General features: G+C 37.4%; 2 long non-coding RNA genes across 3 annotated transcripts in view; one reads left to right on the top strand and one right to left on the bottom strand.

The window, feature by feature from the left end:
- The first annotated feature begins 3,047 nt into the window (after positions 1–3,047).
- LOC116513451 lies at positions 3,048–5,959 on the top strand. The gene is made up of 2 exons (XR_004255991.1): positions 3,048–5,643; positions 5,695–5,959. It is a non-coding gene; the product is annotated as an uncharacterized LOC116513451 (long non-coding RNA).
- Positions 5,960–6,500: 541 nt separating this feature from the next.
- Positions 6,501–26,027, bottom strand: part of LOC116513445 — a 33,289-nt gene continuing 13,762 nt past the window's right edge. Inside the window, exons 2-5 of one of the 2 annotated variants that reach the window (XR_004255989.1) lie at positions 22,327–22,399; positions 12,325–12,510; positions 11,549–11,692; positions 6,501–7,471 (exon numbers count right to left, since the gene is read on the bottom strand). This is a non-coding gene — a long non-coding RNA (uncharacterized LOC116513445). Of the gene's footprint in view, positions 7,472–9,781; positions 10,812–11,548; positions 11,693–12,324; positions 12,511–22,326; positions 22,400–26,027 lie in introns of those variants that run through there. The other variant, XR_004255990.1, reaches the window with a different exon arrangement.

The following is a 26,027-nucleotide window of genomic DNA, read 5'->3' as shown; positions in this document are numbered from 1 at the left end:
AAAGGCTGAGCATCTTGAGCAGCTAAAGAAAAGTTTGGAAAAGAAAAAAACACACACACAACTTTCAGAAATGAGAACCTGAAGGATCTGAATTTTCCCTCTAAGCCATTCAAGATGAAAATGCTCCCGAAATATGAAGGAATTGTCTTCTTGGACAAAGAGAGACCCTTAGAAGCAGGGCAGCTGCAGGATCAAAGTCCCTTGGATACTGCACAGGACAGAGCAGCTGGAGTGAATTGCACTGTGGTGAAGGACACCATTCTTAGGCAATAAGAGGCTTAAATTAAGCAAAGACATTTGGAAAACTCTGTCAGACTTACATGAAAATATACTCCATCTCTGAAGTGTAACTTTTGGAAAGCTTGCATCAAACATCTGGAAGAGAAGGTTCCACCACAATATTGCGAAGCCCTTCTCCGCGGAGACATAAGCGCGAAGGGCTAATCCGTGCTGTCCGAATCGCTGAAGCGAAATCGACCTTACCGCGCTGACATAAGGGCAGAGGGCAAATCCACGCCTTTCCAAGCTATGTATCAACAAAATGCGACGCTAGCACGGCGTCATCACGCAGACGCAATCGCGCTAACATGTTGCAGCTGTCAAAGCTGTCAACTGTCAAAGAATCGCGCGTGCGTTGCAACTCTCAAAGGATTCAAATGGCAAACCTAACCCTAAACCTAACCCTAAACCTAATCCTAAACCTAATCCTAAACCTAATCCTAAACCTAATCCTAAACCTAACCCTAAACCTAATCCTAAACCTAACCCTAAATCTAACCCTAAACCTAACCCTAAACCTAACCCTAAACCTAATCCTAAACCTAATCCTAAACCTAACCCTAAACCTAACCCTAAACCTAACCCTAAACCTAATCCTAATCCTAAACCTAATCCTAATCCTAAACCTAACCCTAAACCTAACCCTAAACCTAATCCTAACCCCTAAACTTAACCCTAAACCTAACCCCTAAACCTAACTTATTTAGTGACATAATAAACTTAATAATAAATAATAATAAATAAATAAATAATAAATAATAATAAAACTAGTCCTAAACCCTAAACAAAACCCCTAAACCTAACTTATTTAGTGACATAATAAACTTAATAATAAATAATAAATAAATAATAATAAAACTAGTCAACAAAACTGATTGATTTGATGCAACAAAATAAACTTTTATTTACATTTCACTGTTTCAAAACATTCAAAAGCTGCATTTTACATATAAAATAAACATTAAAAAACATTCAAAAGCTGCATTTTACATTTAAAACAAACGTTAATTTTTACTGTGGTTAAAACAAAGGTTAACTTTTCCTAGCATTCAAAAGCTTCTGTTTCAAAACATTCAAAAGCTGCATTTTACAGTTTACTGCGGTTAAAACAAACGTTAACTTTGAATAGCATTCAAAAGCTGCATTTTACATTTTACTGTGCTTAAAACAAACGTTAATTCAAAGCATTCACTTTTTCGCGCTGCCGTCGTTGCGCTGATATCGACGTGGTAATGTGGGCACGCTAATGACGACGCATATTTATCGGAGCATATTTGTCGGTGCTCTTTTGACTAGCGCGGTTTTGTCGTGCCACGGAAGAGAAAAGGAATATGGATATAAATAAAATAAAAGTTCTGTAAATCAGAGAGACAAAAATTTCCAAGAAATAAACTCTTATTTGCTTTTATTTTAAATTTATTCCCTAGAAAGGAGGAGGGGGGAGGAGGAGGAGGAGGAGGAGGAGGAGGAGGAGGAGGAGGAGGAGGAGGAGAAGAAGAAGAAGAAGAAGAAGAAGAAGAAGAAGAAGAAGAAGAAGAAGAAGAAGAAGAAGAAGAAGAAGAAGAAGAAGAAGAAGAAGAAAAGCTTCTTCTAATATTAAATTATGGAGTAATGCATTGTTCTAAGGATGAAATTAGATGTTAAATTAACCTTATAGCATATACTTAACACTTATTAGAAAAACTGCAAGAAGGGGTTTGCAAATCAAGACCATCTTATGAGAAAAGAGGATAGTCAGCGGCAAGTATTGTCTGATCAACGCCATGAAAGAATTAAGAAATTACAATATTAAAGAAGCAAATGTAACTGAAACACTAAATATTTGTTTAAGTTTTCTATAAATATTATGCATAGAGTTGACTATAAATTACTTAAGAAAGCCTTTTAGGAAAAACATTTGCTGGCATTCAAAAAGTCTACAATTATCCTTAAATGACTCCACTACTATCTGGTGTTTGAATTTGGTTTGCTCTCAGAAGGATTTTATTTTTCATTCATTTTGAAAGAGGAGACAGACATTTTATTAAAATTCACAAAGCCCTGACAAATTAAACTAGGAAGGAGCTTTTTCACTGCTGGAAATTGGAACAAATTTGCCTGGTATTTGTGGTTTTACATTTTGACAGGCAAGAACAATAACAGGTCCAGGAGATCGACCTTTCCAATTTAGCCTCCTTTTTCATTTTCCTTCATCTGGTCACCAATATTACATTAATACGATAAGAAGAAAACAAAAAAAAATGTCCCTTTGGGCTGTCTTGTTCTCTTTTCTTCAAATGGAATATCAAGACACAACCTTTTAATTTAACCTTTTGCATTAATCTTCAGTACATTTATTGCTATATTCTCCTGTGTTTAAATTTTGATTAGGTTTTAAATAGTTTTAATTGGGTTGGTATCCATTTATTTTTCTTAGCTGGATAAAGTGCCATTTTACAACCTGATCCACAATTTAGCAGCATAAGTATTATTTATTTATTTTCCAGGTGATAAAAGACCACAATTACAAATTAAAAGCAAACAAAATGTTTTGTATACTATCAGGGCAATTATTTTCAAGTATTAAAATACTCTTTCCAACTATAGCTAGGAACATGGTACCTAGAGTGGCATTATACTCATAAAGCTAATTCTGCTGACTGCCAATTGTCACCAGTTCAGCAGTTCGATTCTCACCAGCTCAAGGTTGATTCAGCCTTCATCCTTCTTAGGTTAGAAAAATGAGGGTCCAGATTGTTTGGGCAATATGCTGATTCTGTAAACCACTTAAAGAGGGCTATAAATCACAGTGAAGCAGTATGTAAGTCTAAGTGCCATTGCTATTGCTATTTTAATTTTCTAATCTGGTGTTCAACATTCTCCACAAATCAACACATTAAAAAAGTGTATTTCCAAGGGCCTAAATTTCACAAATTACAACTAATTCCATAGATTGTGGCCAGCACTGAATAGATTTTAATTTTCCAGTCAACTGAAGAAAGAAAACTGTTCAATTTTGAAGTATGAAAAATACATTTTTTTCAAACAATGACAAACTTGGAATACCAGAACATCATTTTATTTTTATAAAAATAAGGCCAAATTTAAGCTTACTTCTCAATATCACCCAAATATGTATAGCATCCTTTAAAAATTAAAAATGGCTGATTTTAGCTAACATTGATATCATCAAAGTCAGCTAATGACTTCCTATTCTAGCTGATTTTTTTCAGCAACATACTTGAAATTGTTCAAATAGAAACAGATTCAAGTCTAGAGATTATAAAAATATATGGAGCAAGAAATGGCTCTAACAACCTAGAAATTAAGAGAAATAGTGATAACAATATATTCAAACTACCTCAATAATGCAGGATATGATTAGATGGTGAGTCAAAGCACTAACATATGCAGTATGCCTGGAAGCATGCAGTTTCATTTTATTTTTCATATATCTAACAAATATATAACATAGTATAGCATACAGTAGCACAGAACCAAGTTTGGACTCATTGTTTTGTTACTATAGCCATGCATTTTTAATTTAAGTACTGGTATCTTTTATTTCCTAAGTATTCTGCTTGAAAAAGATAATAATGTCTTCTAATAAATATTGAGCTGTGGCTGATTGGTTTCTCTTTCTTGTTTTCTCCAGTTGTGGACCATTGAATATTGGTCTTCCATTAATTCTATTTTTATCAAATACTGAGAAAATGAAGACAAAGGGCCAATGTCTGCCATTTTTCTTCTTGTTCTACCAAAAAATTATCTGTTTCCAATGTTAATTTGGAATACTGACTCCTCTTTCACTATTCCGGTGGTTAGTATTTTGACAAATAGGTTTACTACTTATTTTTTAAATGAATTGAAACATGTTTGCATTTAAGCTGTGAAGTCCTCACAAATATTGTTCCAAAGAGAATAAAATCTCAAATAAAACATTTTTTGAATGTCTATATTTTAGGAACAACAGCAGCAGGGAAATGAGCCATCTAAAGTTTTCGCTCCTATTAGGCCCGTTTCATTTTTAAACATGCCACAACTTATTGTACTTATTATTACAATAAAAACACCAAGAGGGAGTAAGAGAGGAAAATATCACTGCTTCCAAAAATAATAAAACTCCATTGAAAAGACTGAAAATAGCATCTAATACTATTTGCCAGTTATGCAGATTTATTCCAGATAACCAGAATATATCTTTCCCCAAATGGGACAGGAAATCTACTTCCTGGAAAGCATTGGCTCTGAACTGTTGATGGCACCACTATCAAAACTTGCAACTGTTAAAATTAAGATTGTTTGAAATAGTTGATGTTCAGAAATATTTGCTGGTGTTTCAGAGACATATTCTGTAAGAGAGAAGACCTGAGCTCATAGAACATTTACCTTCGATAACCTTTCATATATTCCTGACCCTTTATTAGCTTCCACTACTGCAAGAACCATAAGGCTGATTTCAAACATCCAGCAACACAGGTTTGCAGCACAAAATATTGCACTTCTGACATCAGAATTATGCCCAACGGTGGAAAAATGTTAAACTTGTCCTGTGTCAATGCAATATATTAGAATGCACCAGCTTTGTTATGTTCCATTCAATAAAACCTGCAAAATTCTTTTGGATTGGCTAATTTTACAGGAAGCCATAGCTCAGAAATCCCATTCCTTTCTTTTTAATGGACATCTGTCCTTATAAACAAATCTAAAATCAATCTGACTACATACGGTAAGTTACAAAACAATTTGTACATGAAACTCTAGGAAAAATGTTTTGTGTTCATGACTTCCATCCTGTATTGTCAGAAGACTTGAACTCAGCAGAAATAAATAATTAGGAAATAAAATACAAGAAAACCACTGAAAAAATAAATTAGTTTATTCCATTTAGATATTCTGAAAGTCACTTGAACTAAAAAAACAAATATAATTTTTTTCTTCTAATTTCTTCATGGAATTTTTTTGGGTGCTAATGAGAATGTACTTGTTCAAATGCTGGAAAATCTATTATAAATATTGGTGTGATTTCAAAACTAGACAATAAAGTGTCACATACTGTATAAAGGATTTAAGGAAATTGGCTATCTCTGGTTCCAAATATAAGTAATGTTTAAAATCCTGACTGGTCTTTCTTAGAACAATTTATTTGCAATAATATATGTCTATTTAGAAATAAATTCCAAACAATTGAGGGGGGGGGGGGTATTACAGATTATTATGTATAGGATTCCTGCTAGAAGGATAAAATGTTTATGCACTTTCCCAAACAACAAGCCAGAATGGCTTTGTGGATGTTATCTTTCAAAAGCAACAGAAAAGAAGCTTGAATTAGTCAGGAGGGACTTTATCATGACAACTGTTGGTAGACAAACTCTGCCAAATGTAGTTTTTGCACGAAATTCTGACTTGACTTGTTGACAATTTTCTCATTCAGAGAGTAGAGAAAACACAGGAGGATCAATTATCAATACTAATAATTAGGAAGCACTCAGGAACCGAAGGGAAAACAATGGGTATTTTAGGGAAAATGTTTATGAAATACCATGTTATTTGAATTTCAGAAAAAGTTAAAGTTGGTGGTGTCAAATATCATTCCTTGTCTCCTTGTCAAGGAAGGAAATGTTATAGTAAACACAGCAATCATAAGTAAGATTCCTAAATTCCTATTTAGGGGTGAAAACAGGGGCAGGTTAAGGAAGAGTATACACAGATAACCCAAATTTGTAAAGATGCTGTCATAAAGGATAACAATGAAAAGATAATGAAAACAAGGTGGAACTATTTTTTTTCAGGCTTCTCTGAGAAGAGGATTTAAGTCTCAAAAGTACAATTGTCAGTTGAAGGAGCAACATTCCATAGGAAGCTTGATAAAAATTAGGACACTCAAAACTTGCCCGATCTTTGGGATTGGAATATTCTGGACTCTAGAAATTCTACTTCCCCTATGTACCATGCAAATCTTCAGATGTTTGGGCTTTTTTAGACCTGTGTTCCTGAAGAAAGGCAGCTTCATAAATTTCAGAGATTATGTTAAACTGGCTCACATATCTGACTATCCAGGGCTTTGGTACTTGCTAACTGCTAACTCAGCACACTGAGGATTTTCTTGAAGTTTTCTTGAACATGTGCAGAATCAATGCTATATAAAAGCATTAGCACAATAAGAGCTTCTCTTTATGTGCAGTTCGTAGGGTTCATAGGTGTTGAGATAAAGGACAAAGGTTTCCACTCAAGTTTTCATCTTGGTTTATTGTCATTTTTATATCAGATATTTTCTCCAAGCATCACAAGTTAGGATTCATGGTTTTTTCTCTTACATGCATTAATAAATGTACTTTTATTACATAAGTAAGTAATATGCAAGGATATTCCTCTTCTTCATGGTTTTTGGATAGCATTTCATATTTTTTTCCTTTCTCCACTGATCTGCATGATGAAAGCCAAAGGTGCTATGTAAAAAAGATGTTCAGTGCTTTGAGTAATGACCTATGTATCCTACAAGTTTTGATGATTATAGCAACATTTTTCCAAGTCATTTCCTGATGCTGTAGAATTCGCTATCAGTTTGTGTGCCTAGATGTGTGGGACAGTATCAGGTTTTTTTTCCCCCCTCAAATCTGAAACTATCACTTGTTTGGATCTGAGGTATCTCATACTGAAACTCTGACTACTGGAAATTCTGGAAACAGATGGCTGGTGGGATATCCAAAAATATGGGTGCAATCATCCATGGAATCCAGCACATGTTTATCTATCCATTTGTCAATCCTTTCTTTCCTCCACCCTTCTAAACGGCTACAAATCTCAGATTATGTTCTTAGCTTTTAGAATCATTCTCCCTGAATGAAGTATTCATTAACAGCTTCAGTGGGTAAATGAGTAAATCACTCCTTCCTTTCTGTCCAGTTTTCATTAGAACCACTGGGCAAGAGTCCAACTCTCAGCAGGTGAGGCTGAATGAAATCAAGCTGTATAAGCAAGGTAACAAACCGTGTCCACTGTTCCAAATGCAGAGAAGCCCAATTAAACTGGTTATGTGAATGGCAAGTATTGCCACTGATCATGTTACACTGATGGAATTTTTGTTCTCTTTTCGATGTGGTTTTCTTTTCCAAAGGAAAATGCAAGAACTTCTTTTCTCTAAATAGATAGTATTTTTCATTATCATCCAGTAGGACAGGAAACTATGCACAATCGGAGTAGCAATCACCTCCTGTGAGATAACATGAGAATGATAACAAATGTATGAGAAAAGCAAAACATTAGTTTTAAAGTCGACATTCTGTCTTTAATTCTGAATTTGGGCATCAATAAAAAGTTAGCACTAAACAAAAGCAAAGCTCCCTGAATAAAACATAAGCCAAGATATTCAACATGATGATGATGATGATGATGATTTTATTATTTCATTTCTGAAATACTTTAAATTGTACATCCTTATTTATTAACCCTTGAGAGCTCCACAAAACTGTATATTTTCAAAAATAATTTGTGTTCACAAAAAACAGTAAATATTGAGATAATTTATATAAAGTTTAAAATCTTAACGATCACATCAGCATAAAATATTTCTTTACTCTCTACTGGTTTGAAAAGCAGGACCAATTTCTTTGTTTTGCCAATGCCAGCAGTTTTGGAGAGACAGATTAATTTGTGTACCTCATTAGAATTGAAAAAAAAGTTATGTATCAGTTTCAACTAAGAAATATTCTGTTGTTTGAATAAATTATTTCCATCTACTTAAAAATACAACATTAGAATATTGTGCAAAAGTTCATTTATTTCAGTAATGCAACTTAAAAGGTGAAACTGATATATGAGATAGACTCATTACATGCAAAGCAAGATAGTTCAAGCTATGATTTGTCATAATTGTGATGATTATGGCTTACAGCTCATGAAAACCCCAAATCCACAATCTCAGAAAATTAAAATATTACATGCAATCAATTAAACAAGGATTGTACATAGAACAATATTGGACCTCTGAAAAGTATAAGCATGCATATGTACTCAGTACTTGGTTTGAGCCCCTTTTGCAGCAATAACGGCCTCAATGCGGTGTGGCATGGAAGCTATCAGCCTGTGGCACTGCTGAGGTGTTATGGAAGACCAGGATGCTTCAATAGTGGCCTTCAGCTCTTCTGCATTGTTCGGTCTCATGTCTCTCATCTTTCTCTTGGCAATGCCCCATAGATTCTTTATGGAGTTCGGGTCAGGCGAGTTTGCTGGCCAATCAAGCACAGTAATCCCACGGTAATTGAACCAGGCTTTGGTGCTTTTGGCAGTGTGGGCAGGTGCCAGGTCCTGCTGGAAAATGAAGTCAGCATCCCCATAAAGCTCTTCTGCAGAAGGAAGCATGAAGTGCTCCAAAATCTCCTGGTAGATGGCTGCATTGACCCTGGACTTAAGGAGCGCCTTAATAAGAGGAATACGACATTTGAAGCCCATGTCCAGGATCCATCTGTGTGTGGTGGCCCTTGATACACTGACTCCAGCCTCAGTCCACTCCTTGTGAAAGTCCCCAACACTTTTGAATGGCCTTTTCCTGACAATCCTCTTCAGGCTGCGGTCATCCCTGCTGCTTGTGCACCATTTTCTTCCACACAACTTTCTATTAATATGCTTTGATACAGCACTTTGGGAACATCCAACTTCTTTTGCAATTACCTTTTGAGGCTTTCCCTCCTTATGGAGGGTATCGATCAGTGATGGGTTTCAAAAATTGTTTGAACCTACTCTGTGGGTGTGGCCTCCTTTGTGGGAGTGGCTTGCCACCCATGTGACTGGATGGGAGTGGCTTGCCACCCATGTGACCGGATATGAAGATGCCGACGACACTTGTCAGAACCACCTTAAATTACCTCACAAACAGCACTGGCATGCATAAGAATATGATGTAAACTTGTTTTTTAAAAGGCATCTTTGGTTTGCGTTAAAACAACTTCAACACACACAATGTTCTGATTGCACCACAAATGCAGTAGTCATCCTTACCTTTCACAGAGGCACTGAGTTTTATAAATATGAGCATGATAGTGTAGAATAAGCATATCCAAGGACCAGTGGTGGGTTTCAAAAAATTTTGGAACCTTTTCTGTAGTTGTGGCCTGCTTTCTGGGTCCACTGGTGGAACCTCTTCTAACCGGTTCAGTAGATTTGATGAACCGGTTCTACCGAATAGGTGCGAACTGGTAGGAACCCACCTGGTGTTGATGATGGTTTTCTGCACAACTATCAGGTGAGCAGTCTTTCCCATGATTGTGATTCCTACTGAACCAGACTGAGAGACCATTTAAAGGCTCAGGAACCCTTTGTAGGTGTTATGGCTTAATTAGCTGATTAGAGTGGGACACTTTGAGCCAAGAATATTGCACCTTTTCACAATATTCTAATTTTCTGAGATCGTGGATTTGGGGTTTTCATGAGCAGTAAGCCATAATCATCACAATTATGACAAATCACACCTTGAACTATCTTGCTTTGCATGTAATGAGTCTTATCTCATATATTAGTTTCACCTTTTAAGTTGCATTACTTAAATAAATGAACTTTTGCAAGATTTTCTAATTTTTTGAGTTTCACCTGCAATGATGCTATTGGCAACTCACCAAGAGAATAATGACACACTGTTAAAAGAGTCATCATTTTGTTTTTATTTTTATTAAGTCAAGAAAGAACAAGTACGTCTGTTTTCCCCTAAATATTTTTTTTTATATTTACTTAAAAACTGTTTTCTATATTATGTTCTGAAACTGAATTAAATGGGCTGCTGTCTTAATTTTGCACAGAAAGCTGTGGATATTCTGTGGTCATATTTTAAAATGAAAATTGGTCACATTTTTTCATTCTGTACATAGTATGTTTTTTCCTTGTCTCAATTTAAAATTAACCCAACAATTTATACAATTTACAGGGGAAAATCACTGAACAAATGCAATATTTAGCATGTGTGGCAATTTGCTAAGTTGGAGTAAAATATGTTCAATATTTTTATTAGGAGCAATAATGTATTGGTAAAGCATTCAGAAAAAGAATGCTATTGAAATGGTGGAATTATATTATACTATAATATAATTAGATGGCATCAGTTACTATTAAAGTCATGATTCAGCATGCTTTTTAAAAAATCAACGTGTGACATTTTGTCTTTCTTGTTTGCCAAAGAATCTCTGTAGAGCAAGGATAACAAACTCGTGGAATCACGTTGTCATCACGTGACATATCGTGATTTTTTCCCCTTCACTAAAATGGTGGTGCTGTAGAGCTTGCTTTGTCTAATCCTTGTTTTTTTTTCTTGTTGAGAAGCATTTTATTAAGCCTATTTTAACAGAGTTGAGACAATCATCTAGAAGTAGAAATCAAGATTACAAAAACAAATGAATATTCCCTTCTGTTGCTGCCATTCCTGGGATTGAGTAGCTGCCCTTTGTCTGTTTGTTCAGCTTAGATTCCAACATTTGTTAGAAAAAGTCCATCCAGTGTTTCATAGCAGCCTGTTAAAGCTGGCTGTTAGATCTCAGCTAAGGCCAGTAGACGGGCAGCCCCGAAATCTATTGAAATGCAAAGACAAACTCATTACGAGGTGAAAAAATCTTATACTTGTGCATGCATAGGTGCTGCTTGCAATACCTAGTCTATAGGAAAGGATACTCCCACTCTGAAGCCACCCGGGTTAAAAGTTGAGATGCAAAGGCCAACAGGTTGATTAAACAGTTCCATGATAAACACCCTCATAAGCCCAAAGGGCCACCTGGGGGGTGGGGGTAGGAGAGGTTGAAGGTGATATGGATTAACCTCCCTTTGATTTTCTCTTGCAGGAGGGTCTTCTCAACTGAGGGGGGCAGCCTGTCAGCCCTGAAGCCATTTTGGGAGCATCTTCAGGGCTGCCACAGCAAGGCCAGTGGAGCTGTGGGAACATGAGAGGGGAGATAGAGATAGCTGGGGAGATGTGTAGCCAAAATAACATTTTTCCCATGGGAGCCAAGGATACTCTACCAGGTGTTGGAGGGGCATGGACAAAAGCCAGCTGGAGTTGGGACTGCAACCTGATAGGGCCAAGTGATTAATGTTTGACCTGGGGCAAGAACTTGGGGTTTTGATTTGGGTGGGGAAAACCTTGGGTCCTTCAGAGACCAGCTGTGCCACTATGACATACCTAATAAATTCATACTTTGATGAAACTCAGGGTTTTGATTGCTTTAGGTCTATTACTTGGAACCCTGACACCCTTAGTTTCTTGTCTCAGGGACTTGCCCTTGTCCTTCATCCAAAAAGCTACCTAGCTTACCTTATTGTGAAATAAAACCTCAGATGACTGAGTTACCATATTTCAAACATGTATGATTCTTGCTCATGTTCTGTGAACTTCAGATCTTCAGTCCTTTTCATCATGAGCTTCTTCTTTTGAACGCTTTCTTTTTCAGAATCTTCTCTGGTGCCAAAATAAACATAAGAGGAGGGATTTATAAATGAGTGACTTATTTTGTGTAATCATTGTCTGTTTTGGCAGTGACACAAGAGTTTCCTTAGGGAGGTGAAGGGTGACATGGATTGGAATTACAATTCTGGAGAAGGAATTTGCCTTAACTCTGTTGTTGTAGTATATCTAAGTTTAGATATGTCTATGAAGATTCTCAGTCATCCAGGCCATGTTGTCCCAAATGTTCCTTTTTCAAGAGGCAACTGGACTTTCTGGTTTTTCTTTGAAGACATTTTGCCTCTCATCCAAGAAGAAGATGAGCTTCTTTGCTGAAGAAGCTTCTTAGATGAGAAGCAAAACATCTTCAAACAAAAACCAGAAAATCCAATTGCTCTTGAGAAAAGTACCTTTGGGATAGGTTTAGATATGATCCTTTATTTGAAATGTTATCAGTTGTAAGACTGATTATGCATGTAGGTTCATCTTGGGAAATTAAAATAGGACAATCCTCGCTACACAAATGTGATAATAAACTGGGCTAATCATTTTGAAATGAAGCTTAGTTGTTCCATTCAGGCAGATGGAAATATGCAGGAAAGAGTGTCAATTGTGAGAGTGGTAGGAGAGATTAGAAGTGACCATACCTTATTCTGATTTCTTGAGATTGGCCAAATAGAATTCTTTATTGCAGATATGGGTATTTTGCAATCCTGGGACCACATCCAGTCTGTGGGCTGTCCAGTCTGGCACATGGTGGAAGTTATCATTGTCAGGGGCAAGATGGGAGGCAGGCAGTAGGAAGCAGGGCGGTGATGTGTGTGGCACCATCACTGGGGAAAGAGCATCATTGTCAGAGGTAGGACATCAATGGTGGTGGCCCTTCACAATAGTCCCAGTTTTTCATGTGGCCCCATGGGAAACTTAATTGTACCCCCTAATTTATTGTATCAGGCTTGTAACTATGGTATTCTACTAATACCAGAAACCCAGTAGCTTAAACCATCTCTTTGATAACAATATCAGATATCAGTTATCTGTATGAAGACGCGGAAAGATGTAATCTTCATTCTTGATGTTGTTCAGCATACAACAATGATTTGCATCTTTGCCCCAGCTCCTGTTCTCTGAAAGGTTATAGCTAAAGAGAGAGTTGATCATAATTTACTAGCATCCTATTGTACTTCCCCACTTTCTTGCTAAACTAAACTTCAGAAACTTTTCCCTTACTGCACAGGTGGGAAACTATGGCCCCTTTATCACTTGTAGACTTCAACTCCCAGAGTTCTTGAGCCAGCTGGCTCAGGAATTCTGGGAGTTAAAATACACAAATCATAAAGGGGCCATAGTTCTTCACCCCTGCCTTACTAGATGGCTTTAGTGACTAATTGTTCACCTTCCACAACTATCTAACATTCCCAAGTGAACCATCTTTCTGGATCAAGTTGATTCTTCCAAACATTTATCCAAAATTCCATCTATTATACCCTGCAATCTTATCAATGTGGTCCAGCCACTCTCTGGCCCATCTGGATTACTATTAAGGCTACACAATATTCAGTAATTAGCTTATGTTCTAGCAACTTCTAAAGTATAAACAAACTATAAACCAAGCCCTAACTTGTTAAACAGAGCCACAACTCATGCTTTGACTTTTATTATTTTTTCAACAGCAACAGCTTCATAAATTTTAAATTACATTTATCACTAAAATAATCAGTACTGACAATGCTTAACTTAAATATTTAAAAAAAAACCCTTTCCTTGATTTCTAGTACATCTCATCAAAAAAATAAGTAATTGTGCAGCCAATACAGATTTATTGCAATGACTTTTAAATGTTTTCTATAAGTATCATAAATATTGCTATCAACACACTTTGTGTGCCAAGCATCTTCTCATGTTTATTTTGTTTCCAACTAACAATGGAATTGTGAGAAAATGGCTGTCAGCTTCAGACTATAACCAAGATTCATCCTCCTTGGATTAAAGAGCCAAAACTGTTGACAACAATAATAAGAACTAAATGAAGACAGCCAACAATCTGTAAACAAGTACTAACTTGTGCATATTTGAAGGCTTAAATATTTTTGACACAAGAAAGAGGAGGATCGAGCTATGCTGCATTATATAATTAAATAGGTAGCCCTTGATTTATGACCGTAAGTGGGCCTAACATTTCTGTTGCTAAGCAAGATAGTGAGTTTCGCCCCATTTTGTGACCTTTTTTATTAAGCAAATCACTGCAGTTGTTAACCAGACTTGAAATTTTGGGCTTGGACAATCTGGAACTGCAGTATGCGGTATAATCTAAGCACAGTACACAACATTGTCTGCTAAACATCTTACCTGTCAATGACTTCTTCAGCTTCAACCTCAATAATATACGGGCAAACAATCAATACAAACTCAATGTAAACCGCTCCAAACTCGATTGCAGAAAATAAGACTTCAGAAACAGAGTGGTCAATGCCTGGAATGCTCTACCCGACTCTGTTGTTATATCCTCAAACCCTCACAGCTTCAACTTTAAACTGTCTACTGTGGACCTCACCCCATTCCTAAGAGGTCCGTAAAGGGGGCGTGCATAAGTGCACCAGCGTGCCTAATGTCCCTGTCCTACTGTTCCCATTTATTTGTATTCATTTCTTTCATTCACATCCATGTTTATATTTATACCTGCTATCTTGTACATGTTTGGCAAACTAATAAATACAAATACAAATGAATGGGGTTAAGCAAATCTGTCTTTACCCACTGACTTTGCTCGTCCGAAGTCAATGTTACAGACGGTGATCACATGACCCTAGGATACTGCAACTGCATTAAATACATGCCAGTTGCCAAATGCCCAAATTTTGATCGTGTGGCCATGAGGATGCTGCAATGGTCATCAGGATGAAAAACTATCATAAATCACTTTCTTCAGTGCCACTGTAACTAAACTAGCCACTAAAAGAATGGTTCTAAATCAAGGACTGCCTGTATAGGTCCATGCAGTTGGTTAATGAAATCATTATACAAATGAAAAAAATTGTAAATGGATTCCAGATTGTTTCTCTTTTATCTGCTTGCTATTCCTCATCCAGCTCTCCAACAATTCATTCCCACCTTTCTGTCATTGTTTCCACATTATAATGGTTTGGTTTGGTTTCTTACACATAAATTCCCACAATTTGCTGGAAGTTTTTGTGCAGAAAGGAGAATGAAGTTGGGTGATAACACACCATACATCTCTCTATTACAGATTACAGAGAAGGAATGTGGCACAGGATTGCTGGGTTTGGCAGCAACACAATGATTGAGCCAATCCGACTGAAATAAAAAGATGGTTGGTTCTTATTATTCACAAATCACGGTTAGATTCACGTTGGTTATGATCCATGGAATAAAGTAATTTGTCTAAGTGGATTTGAATGATGCTTGGGACTTCAAAGACAGATTGAAAACATGGCAAAGGATGAGAAATCCTTTGACAAATTATCCCTCTTTTGCAATCTTCCATTTGGAAAAAACATTGGGCTGCATGACTGTTTTAGTCACCACGGGAATAAGGATAATGTAAATTAATTAGAAGTTGGAGATTACATAAATCATCATTCCTGCTCTGCTTTACTTCCCTCCAAAGAAATTGCAATAGAAGAAATAGGAACAAAAACTATTTTCATTCCCACGTTCCAAATTGTACACAGACTGGTGCATGCCTGAGAAAGTAAGACTAGTGCCCCATATTTCAAGAAGCTGGTTTTTTAGCTCTATAGCTTTAATTACCTTCATGCTATTTCCATTTAAGAAATGACAACAGGAAATGTTATTGGGGATCCAATGGGGGAGTACTACACTGGAGGAGGCTACTAGTTGATAGCAAACCACACCTCCCTCCTCAATGCCTGCTTCCCACCCGCCCACCATTTGTTCTCATATCTGTATTCTCTTTGTTTTCTTTTTCATTCTTTATTCTGTTGTTACATTACTTTACTATTGTTTGTTTACACTTCTTTTCATTCTCCTGTTCTTATTATTGTACACCACTTAGAGTAGCGCCATGGTGAGGTAGTCAGCAAATAAATTTAACAAATTAATAAAAATAACAATTACCATATTTTTCAGAGTATAAGATGCATCCTTTTCACCAAAAAAGAGGGTGAAAATCTGGGTGCATCTTATACACTGAAAACAGCTTTTTTGGCCTCCCAAAACCCCACCCCCTTTCATAAAAATGGATGTGCAGAGGGTTTGGGAGGCCTGCAAAGTGCTCCTGGGTGCTGGGGAAGGCAAAAACAAGTGAAAAACAGGCCGGTTTTTTTCTTGTCCCCACCCCACCCCCCAGGAGCACTCTACAAGCCTACCACAGCCTATGCATGCCCTGTTTTTTGCAAAAAAAAACCAGGTCCATTTTCATGAAAAATGGGCCATTTTTGTTCAATTTTGCCCCCCATCGCAGCCCCCAGGAGCACTTTGCAGGCCATTCAAACTCTGCATGTCCCGTTTTTCACAAAAAACAAGGCGTGAAGAGGGTTTGGGAGGCCTGCAGAGCACAAAAACTTTTTTTAAAAAATTTACCTCTTTGAAATCTTGGTGCATCTTATACTCCGGTGCGTCTTATAGTATGAAAAATACGGTAAATGTCTATCCTGACTACCAACTGGAAATATCAAGAGCTCACATCAGGGTAAGACATATTCTATGATTTTTCATCTGAAAAACATTTTGGGCAGAGTGGCCCATTGGTTTGAAAGAGGGGTCAAAGAGGACATCTATGTCAAAATTGAACACCTCTCTTTCAACAGAGGGGGAAGGATATGACATTATCTATCTCCAGTCTTCAACACAATCCTTTCAACAATTCCAAGAAGGCTCCACACCCATTTGCATTGCTCAGGTGACTCTGAGGGCATAAATAAACCTCCCCGTGGCCTCAACAACTCTGTGACCAGCTGTCTACAAGGAATATAAATCCTTCTATTCCCCACCATCCAGTCAGAGGGTGTTGAAGCTTTTTGGAGTGAAACATCTTCAAAGAAACAGAAGAAAGTCCAGTTGCCTCTTTAAAAAATACCTTTGGATTTGACTGTACAAACTGCAATAGAGTCTCTTGGGGTGCAGAGATATGAAACCAAAAATACTGCAATCAATAATAGTTTGGGACCAAATGTTTCTGCATCATTTTCATTGATTTTGCAAAGTTAAATTATGAAGAGTTTTGTGGAACAGTTAAGCATGTCAATGAGCTCTAAGTTTTAGCTTCCACATTCAACAACACCTTTTTCTCTCAGCAAGTATCCCATTTGCTTGGAAAATAATTAACTCTTTCTAGGTATATAACATCCATCCATCATCTACAGCACAATAAATCACATAGTATTCCCAATGGACCTAACCATCCTACTGTGCTTTTTCTTCTTTGTTTTTACTCACAGTAACAAATTTAGCATTATTCTTTGTTTATCCTTTACTATTTTTCCTCTCCTTTATTATCAAAAGAAACAATAAGGTCAGAGAAACAAGTAGTTGGCTTGACTGAGAATTCTAGAGGAGTTAACTCTATCCACTCTGCAAGAATAGCAATAGCAATAGCAGTTAGACTTATATACCGCTTCATAGGGCTTTCAGCCCTCTCTAAGCGGTTTACAGAGTCAGCATATCGCCCCCACAGTCTGGGTCCTCATTTCACCCACCTCGGAAGGATGGAAGGCTGAGTCAACCTTTAGCCGGTGAGATTAGAACCGCTGAACTGCAGATAACAGTCAGCTGAAGTGGCCTGCAATACTGCACCCTAACCACTGCACCACCTCGGCTCTTATAGAATTATAAGAATTATAACATATGTAAGCATGTCTATACTGTATATTCAAATCAATCAAGTAATAATACAAGATTGCAGGCTTGTTTAAGTTGTCAGGAATAACCATAAGCCAAAACATTACAATGTCTTTTGATCTAACTGTGAAAGGAACTAAAATAGGAAGGACAAGGAAATAGTTTTGTACCATAGCATTATTGTTCTAATATGGAAAATTCATTCTGAACTACACTGTGGTTATGAAACCAAATACATTATGCAATACTCGTTCCACTGCTTTAGGATGAGTTAATAACATTAATGAGAAAATCATGTCCATTAAAAAAGTTGTTCTAAAGAAAAATGGCATGCCTGTGCACAACTTGTACCAAGATCCAAGCCAATTAATGAAGAAATATTGAATTTTTGAGAATATTTTCTGATAAAATTCTATGTTATTTCCTATGTTCTAGAAAATAACTTCTTAATCAGGTAGACCAGGGGTTCCCAACTGCTGTGCTGCACCCATTACTGGGCTGTGGCCAGTGGTGGGTTCCAACTAGTTCGGCCGAATCGGTAGGTAGGTTGGCAGAGTGGGTCACTGGAACTGACAACCACCCAGGCCTGCCACGCCCTGAAGTGATTCTCGCCTACAGCACCACCATCTTGTTTTTGGCTTCTGCACATGCGCAGAAGCCTTTTTATAGTACTGTGCATGCACATGCACTTGCGTTTTCAAGCATGTATGAAGCACGTCCCTGAGCGAACCGGCATTAGCGGCTGCCAGAACCCACCACTGGCTGTGGCCCATTTGGAACTGAGCCACAGAAGTGGTAGGTGGGCATACACACACACAGCTCCACTTGTGGGAGCAATGGGTGAGTATGTGCATGCAGCTCCATTTGCACAAGTGGCAGATGCATGTGCCTGCTGCTCAGCCAATGGAGTTGCACTCTGCTCACCCAGAACCATTTCCTTGGTTTGCAAAGCTGGAAAAGTGGGGATCACTGAGAAAGGCAACTATCAGCAACTATCAGATTTTCATGAGTAATTAGGATATAGTCAGTCATGCTGAGAGAATTAATAGCAGTAGACTTAGCAGTAGACTTATATACCGCTTCATAGGGCTTTCAGCCCTCTCTAAGCGGTTTACAGAGAGTCAGCATATTGCCCCCAACAATCTGGGTCCTCATTTTACCCACCTCGGAAGGATGGAAGGCTGAGTCAACCCTGAGCCGGTGAGATTTGAACCGCTGAACTGCTGATCTAGCAGTAGCCTGCAGTGCTGCATTTAACCACTGCGCCACCTTGGCTCTTAAGCAATCGCAATGAAACAATCCAGCATTATTACCGTAGTAAGGAATTGGAAGGAAGGGAAATTTGAAACTCCATCTTTCATTATGATTCAATCATGCCCTTTTGGTGACTGGTCAGTGATAGGAAGAATTTTTATATGCAAAATCTGAATGCTTCTTAGGTTGGTAAAATAAAGCTTTTCTTAAAATCTACCACTAATCTGTGGAAATTACTGGACGATTTTTTTTTACTGAGTTTGCTCTGCTACAGTATAAAAGATACCTAATTCTACAGCAAAGAATGAGTCTTTTGTAATTTCACATACCATAAAATCTTCCATTGGTCCCAGATCTGTCCCAAGGTAAATCACAGGCACTACTATATATATCTTACAATGCTGACAATTTCTGGGATAATAAATTGCACTGCCTCTTTAAAACATGGCAGGACAGGATATGGCTGAATTCTTATATTCAATGAGAATTTCTCTGTCTGTGTGAAGTAGACATTGACAATACACTGTCTGTTGGAAGTTCTTCATTACAATGAGGCAAGTAATGTATGCAAGCAACACATGGCATAAATGGACAGTTACCGTGAAGTTCCTGTGACTATATATTCCTTTCCACCGGCAGATGCATGTTAAGAATTAGATTCAAATATGACTGGATTTGTGGTCACTATTTTATGTTATGCCTACAGCAGCTCTATTCATAGTAAGTGGGACATCTGGATAAAATTTGCTCTAGCACGCAGAACTGGCAGGGTTTGTTCATGCTGGATGAATCCAATGCCACAAGCAGAAGGCTACAATCAGATGAAGGAAAAAAGTAGCCACGGAAACCAAATGTGATTTGTATCTTATTCAAAGAAGATGATTGAATGTACCTTGAAAACGAGGCTTTGGGCAAATGAAAGACTAACTAGTTAATCATAACAACATCCTTATTTCTTTGAATTCAACTGCTATCAACTTCCAGCAGTGCTAGGACTTCTATTCCCTATAAATCTGTAGGGCAAAAAAATTGGGAAAGGATTTGTAGCTCTTTAAGGTATAATTGGATTTTCTGACTGCAGGTAGGCCCAGACTTACAATCATTAGAATATAAACTGATAGCCAACTTACTAGCACTGATAATGTTACCTAGTTAGGGTAATGAAACATCTGCAAGAAAACAAGCTCAGGGAGCCTCATTACAATCATTTGTTTAGTGATCATTTGAAGTTACAATAGGATTGAAAAAAGTGATTTACAACCATGTTCCAAATATCATCCAGAATTAAATCAGACTCCAAGGCATAGCTTTCCTCAAAGTTCCAATTTAATAAGAGAGACATGTTGGTACAATCCATGGAAACCCGAATCTGAAAGTTTCCTGGATTTCCACCCAGTTGAAAAATTCAAAACCTTGCTCCCACACCCACAAGTTCATCATATGGTCCAATCTTCCTCTGCCATGCTGGCATTTCCACCCATCTAGTTCCAGTCAGGTGCAGAAGTGCAGAGACAAAGGATGACCTTGGGCTTCTAGAAAGGAATGTTCTATTTTGACAACAACACATTCTACAATTCTACTCCTTACTATTCCCCCTCCCAATTACCCCATTAATGAAACATCATAGTAAAATAATAGAGAAAGTGTGGCAGGCCAAAGCTCCTAAAAGGAATATGACAGCAGGCCTGACAATTCTTATGGCCCCATCATCAAAATGTGGGGCTTGGTAGCCAGCATTTATTTATAATGGTTGCAGCATCCCCAGGTCTAGTAATCAACATTAGTGACCTTCCCAGACGGCTTTCAACAAGCAAAGTTAAGTAGCAGAATTTGTGAATGTGCTGGTGATTCAAGTCACCCATTTAGAACTCACACAATCCTAGCAAAGAGTGCATTAGTGCTTTTACAATTATTACCCGGCTTGCATAAATCTTATATATAACTTATATAACAGTAGACTTATATACCGCTTCATAGGGCTTTCAGCCCTCTCTAAGCGGTTTACAGAGAGTCAGCATATTGCCCCCAACAATCTGGGTCCTCATTTTACCCACCTCGGAAGGATGGAAGGCTGAGTCAACCCTGAGCCGGTGAGATTTGAACCGCTGAACTGCTGATCTAGCAGTAGCCTGCAGTGCTGCATTTAACCACTGCACCACCTTGGCTCCTCTAAATTTAAATAATTAATCCAGTCAGAGGGAGTTGTCCCTCTGACTGTGGAGACACAGCATGGATACTTTGCCCAGCCTTCTGGCTCATAGCTTTAACTCTCTTTGTTCTTTTCTGTATTCACTTAAGGAGCCTTTCCATATACAGTTCCTGGAGTACATGCTGTTCTAAATGCTTGAATGCGGCAAAAATAAAACAAGGCTGTGAAACCACGGTGAAGGAGGCTGACTCTTTGCAGTGGCTGCCAATGTGTTTTTCCTCTCTGAGAAGACACTTGCTTTCTAACAGCAGCTACCACCTCTAATGGATAAAGTGGGGATAACATCACTGCAAATGAGGCACCGAGTTGTGAAAGCTGATGCCTGTGTAGAATCAGAAGTCATACCGACAACCATTATCTTTTTCCTTTGCAAAAGATAGGGCTAGAATGCACCATAAAAACTGCTGGATATTCCAAGTTCATGTAAGGATTTATGAGACTTAGAAGCATCTCAATGTGGTTCCAATAAAGAGGTAAACTGGTCTGGTTAGAAAGCTACCAGCTATTAATTTTAACATCTGTAGCTTATATAAAAACCATGGAAATGTCATGTCAGAGCAAGTAAAAGAATATGCCCACGGTCCTAGCTTTACATTTAAAATAGTATTTTGTGAAGAACTGTGGTCTATATAATTTTGTTGAAATCATCATAGGAAAGCATAAAGCTGAAATGAAGCAAGGAAACGATCTACAACAGATCTTCAGTAATCTATACCCAGGTGTGTACTTTAATCCATTAAACTTGCATGCTAGAGGCAACTATTCCATCCTTAAAGAAGGATAGGCCACATAATCTGAACTGATAACAAAGCTACTCTAATTGTGGGATTTTATAGAGTAAATTATTAGACAATTTCATAATCGACTGTGTTTTTAATTTTTATCTTATTATTACCTATAAGAATGGATTTTTGAAACTTTCTGACAGCCTTCTCTTCTATACTAAACCTTTAAATCTCTTCTTCTTTCCCAATTAAATTACTGCCTCTTCTGAATTTATATATACATGAAATCCGAACTACCCACAATTCTGTCCAGCAAAATGTTAAGAGTAAAGCATTGTTGTTTCCTTTCATCCTTTAGTCTCTGTAAAATTTGTTTGAACTGCTGGAGAACAATGGCCCTAAATCAAAAGAATTAAAGCGCTGTTATATGCTTGTAATGAATACATTTGGAAACTAGGGATTGGATTACCTTTCTAGGAAAAAGAAAGAAGAAAAACTGCCTAATTGGATTGAAAATTGGAAACAAAAACAGCCACAGACCAAGTTGTTCAAATTGAAAAAGAAATTTTATCTTAGGCTCCCACTGGAAAATGCTATATATCAATTACCTTTTTATTAATTGGAAAATGCCCATTACTCACCTTTTTCTACACTATTTTTCTAGGAGGTACCATTTTCATGATTACTCTCCAGTTGAAGGAAAATTAGAAGAACCTGGGGACAGAATCAAGAGAGAAATCAGTCTGGAATATTTACGTTGCCACAAGTGATCCAAGTCCAGCCCCCTTGAATTCCATTCACTCTTTTCTAGCACCAATTAAGTGCTGACCGTTCATTGACAAGTGGCCCTGATTCTTCATGAAGAATTGTCTGCTATGGCCTCTCTGACCTTCTGAGCAAATAAAGATATCAGCTTTTTTCTCTTGATATCTCAGGCTGGTAGTCAAGCTGATGTGACCATAAATAAAGTCATCCGCTGTCTGGTGTTGTGCCTTCAATGCTATAATCAAGTTTCCTCTAAGCTTATGAAAATATAAGGGGAAAAATAAATAGGAAGTTGGGGATGGTTTTCTTGTTTCATTCTTTCTTATTCCACTTTCCTTTAACAGCTCCTGTTTTATATCTTAGCTTCTGCCAAGTCTAAAATGAACTAAAATTGTGATCCATATCTCACTGGAAACAGTTACGGTAAGTTTTATTATATTTGACTCTCTCTAGTTGTCTCTGACAAAATCATTAATTAACCATTGTTTTTATAGTACAAAGTAATTTATAATAATAATAATAATAATAATAATAATAATAATAATAATAATAATAATAATAATAATAATAATAAATTAAGAAAACTCCGCCGTTGCCGGTCCCAAGCCCGGATGAGAAAGGAGGAGGGTTGGGGTCAGGTTGGCATCTGGTCCCGTAAAAAAACCCCGGCCAACCCATACAATATGGTGAAAAAAACAAATAAGAATTCCATACCGCATCGGTCGTCGCGCGGGTTAACAAGGGCCGCGGCGGATGTTGGGGTCCCTGGACATCCGTCGACAAGTGGGCTACAAGTGGACCAGCCAACAAAACGACAAAAATATAGTGCAGATGAAAACCGTGCCATAATGGCCTGCTACTACAACTCAGAGCCAGAAAAAAGAGGATATTTAAAGCGAATGTATGAATTATGGAAACAACAATATCCAGATTCAAATGTTAGTGAACAACGACTAGCAGATCAAAGGCGATTTATTATATGGAATAAAGTGTTTAGTGAAGTTGAACATGAGGAAATTCAGGCAAATTGCAAAACCCAAAAAACAATATCACAAGCGGAAATAACTGATACTCAAGACACAACTAAAGACATTATAGTAGAACTCCCAGAAGAAGCTCTCGGGGAGGAAATAACACCACCACCACTAGAACCAGTTATCACTGAACCAACTGATGAACTAACTCAAAAACAAAAAGAATTGAAGGATAAGATCATGGAGCATTTTCTGCTTAATGAGGAAAGGCAACGTTTACCATCACTAAAAACTGTGCCTAAGAAAATTTTGGCCCCTATCATGAAAATGGTTAATGCAGTGTTTTCAACAATTGAACCGGGATCCATCTTGGAAACAAACCAGTTAATGTACAGCGCAGCTGTAATAGTCACTAATGAACTAGGCATTAAAATTAAAGTACCTAGTCACACAACAGAAAAAGCATCAAAGCCAAAGTGGAAAATCCGTTTAGAACAAAAAATCAAAAAATTAAGGGCAGATGCTAGTAACTTAAAGAACATGCATGAGCAACGGCTTAAAAACAACAAAATCATAGATCGGCTAATCAGACGATATAGATTGGATACAAGAAACATCAATGAAGCTGTAGAGATTGTAAAACAGCAGATAACAGCAACAGCTAGAAAAATTGAAAGATATGAGGCACGAATCATCCAATATAAACAAAATCAGCAATTTCGATCAGACCAACGGCGTTTTTATCAAAGTCTTAATGTAAATGGTGACACCAAAAGTGAAAAACCAGAAAAACAGGCCACAGTTGAATTCTGGAAAGAATTGTGGGAAAATGCAACAGGACTACAACAAGGAAGCAAAGTGGATACATGACTTTGAGAAAAGCATTGGCAACAAGCAAATGCAAGTATTAGAAATGACAACTGAGATGGTCAAAAATCGAGTTAAAAAGGTAAAGAATTGGACATCACCTGGAAAGGACCAATTACATGGTTTCTGGCTCAAATATCTGACCAGTTTACATGCAATATTGGCCAGGCAACTGAATGAAATTTTACAAAAGGGCCAAATTGATAAATGGTTGACAACTGGAAAAACATACTTGATTCAGAAAGATGCAACTAAAGGAACAACACCTGAAAACTACAGACCAATAACATGCTTGCCAACAACCTTCAAATTACTCACAGGCATTATTGCAGATAACATGATGGATTATTTGGAAACAAACAACATCTTGCCAGTAGAGCAAAAAGGCAACAAAAGAAGGAGCAGGGGCACCAAAGATCAGCTTCTAATTGATAAAATGATATTAGAAAATTGTAAGAACAGAAAAACGAACTTGAATATGGTCTGGATTGATTACAAAAAGGCATTTGACTCACTGCCACATAGTTGGATCATAAAATGCTTAGAAACAACTGGCATTAGCAAAAATATTACATCCTTTACTGAAAAGGCGATGAAACAATGGAGAACTGAGTTGGCAGTAGGGAATGAGATCTACGGAATAGTTAATATCAAGCGAGGAATTTTCCAGGGTGATTCACTTTCAACTCTTCTCTTCATCATCGCAATGATCCCACTATCAATAATCTTAAAAAAAATGAAATTAGGCTACCAAACAGCCAAAGAAGCTGAAAAAATTTCACATTTACTATATATGGATGATTTGAAACTCTATGGAAAGTCAGAAATAGAAATCCAATCATTGACAAACACAGTCCGAGTATTCAGCACCGATATTTCAATGCAGTTTGGCATGGAAAAATGCGCCACTGTATCCATAAAAAGGGGCAAAATCACTGCATGTGAGGGAATTGAAATGCCCAGTGGCCAATTAATTAAATGCAAAGAAAATGAAGCCTACAAATACTTAGGCATTCTGCAGTTGGATAACATCAAGCATGGAGAAGTAAAAACTATTGTCAGGCGAGAGTACACCAACAGAGTTAGGAAAATTTTGAAATCTAAATTGAATGGTGGAAATACAATCAAGGCCATAAATACCTGGGCAATACCAGTTATAAGATACACAGCTGGTATAGTTAACTGGACACAAGCTGATTTGGACCTTTTGGACCGAAAAACCAGGAAACTAATGACAATGCACTACAGTTTACATCCACGTGGTGATACTGATAGACTGTACCTGCCCCGAAAATCAGGTGGCAGAGGATTATTACAAGTGAAGCAAACAGTTGAAGAAGAAAAACATGCACTGGCTGATTATTTAAAAGAAAGTCAAGAACATCTATTAATCGAAGTAAAGAACAAAAATCTACTGAAGGCCCAACAGACGAAACAAGAATACAGAAAAGATGTGATAAAATCAAGAATGGAGAGTTGGCAGAACAAAGCACTGCATGGCCAATTTCTGAAAAAATAAAAGATAAAGTGGACAGTGAACAAACTTGGTTATGGTTAACAACAGGTACATTAAAGAAAGAAACAGAGTCACTAATCCTGGCTGCGCAAGAACAAGCTATCCGCACAAATGCCATTAAGGCCAAAATCGAAAAATCCTCTGATGATGCCAAATGCAGACTTTGCAAAGAAGCTGATGAAACTGTTGATCACATACTCAGCTGCTGTAAAAAAATCGC

This window comes from Thamnophis elegans, chromosome 1 (assembly GCF_009769535.1).
Source record: "Thamnophis elegans isolate rThaEle1 chromosome 1, rThaEle1.pri, whole genome shotgun sequence".
NCBI lineage: Eukaryota > Metazoa > Chordata > Lepidosauria > Squamata > Colubridae > Thamnophis > Thamnophis elegans.
This window is presented reverse-complemented; position numbering and strand designations above follow the sequence as displayed.